The sequence below is a fragment of the Mus musculus genome, chromosome 4 (assembly GCF_000001635.26).
Source record: "Mus musculus strain C57BL/6J chromosome 4, GRCm38.p6 C57BL/6J".
NCBI classification, from domain to species: Eukaryota; Metazoa; Chordata; class Mammalia; order Rodentia; family Muridae; genus Mus; species Mus musculus.
Genome location: NC_000070.6, coordinates 122,834,531 through 122,836,076, shown reverse-complemented (window position 1 = coordinate 122,836,076; position 1,546 = coordinate 122,834,531).

Sequence of the window (1,546 nt, the reverse complement as noted above, 5' to 3'; positions counted from 1 at the left end):
AGGACGCCTAGGTGACAATTCCCCCTTCCCCCTACGGAACTTTGCCTTCTCTTTCAGCTGTGTATTAGCAGAAAAGAGCTGTTTATTCGCTAACAATTATGTCATTTGCACGTAATTTTAATTCTATGTGTGGGCGTTTCATATGTGTACGGCTCGCGTTCTACAGCGCATGTGTGGAGGCCAGAGAACCGCTTGCAGGAGCGGTCAGAGGGATTGAACTGAGGTCATCCATCAGGCTTGGCTGCAGGTGCTTTCCCCCTAGGAGACTGTTTTTATTTTAGCACATGTGTGAGAAATTAGGTAAGGTCCTCGGAGGCGGAGGCAGAAAACTCTTCAGCACAGTGCCATAGTACTTATAGCCCTTGGAAGAAAAGGCTCAGTGTCGGGACTGGGGAAGGGAGACTTGATTTTCATCCAGGGCAAGTTATATCATGGTGAGGTTTGGTTTGGATCGTAAAGCTAAGATGGGGTTTCAAAAGCTAAAGATGTAATTAGGGAGGAGGAAGTTTGGACTCCTGAAGAGGGAAAAAAGTATCTTATTAAAGATGTAATAAGACTTCCAGGCTGTCATGGACTCTCAGGTATTTCATGTACTAGGAAGATGGGAAACATAGCTACGTCCTATCCAAGCTCCACTCTGGTTTATTATAGCCCAGAGGCTCCTGTCTATGCTCCCACATCTTTTCTAGATTCCCTCAGTGCAGCCTCGGCACCTCAATGACAGTGTCAAACATTTTTTCCCCTAAAAAAGCATTAAAAATGTTTAAAGGAATCTGTTAAATAGGGTGTATTCACGGTACAGTGGGACTCTCTGACACCGGCTTTATAAAGGATGAAGTAGTCTTGTAGAGAGCGACATATGAAAAATCTAGAAGAATAACCGGTTGTGCACCCACATGAAACCCTTCTGTACCACCCCACTGAAACCAGCAGTTACTTAGTAATTGGAAAGCCAATTAAAATACAGGATTAGGATGCATTATACAGTGCACAGTCTGATAAGCGTTGGGCCAGCTAGATTGTTCAGCTGGATAAAACAATGGCCACTAAGCCATTCCTGATCCTTTCCTCTTGAGAACTATGATAGCTTGAGGTTAAAAAAAACAAGTTGTGCAAGCTGTCTTCTGAGCTCTATACACCGACAGTCACATGTCCCCATAGAGACTCATAAACACACAATGTAAACAAATAAATCAGAGTAAAAACAAAGGAAAGCAAAAATAGGCCCGGGGCCAGGAAGACAGCTCTGTCTTTAAAGTGCTTGCTGCTTCAGCGTAGAATCTGAGTTGGATGGCCACACCCGCAGGTGTAGGGAAGTGCAATCCCAGTGTGGAGGAGGCAAAGACAAGGGGATCCCTGGGTTTTGCTGGCTGCCGGGCCACAGTCTAATCAGATCGCCAGGTTCCAGGTTCAGTGGGAGCCTTTGTCTCAGATATGAGGTGAGAGGGATGGAGAAAGAAACCAGATAGGTCTCAGTAGCCCAAGTTGGCCTGGAATTTTCTATGTAGCTTCGAATGACTGAACTCTTGCTTTTCCTGTCCCTGCC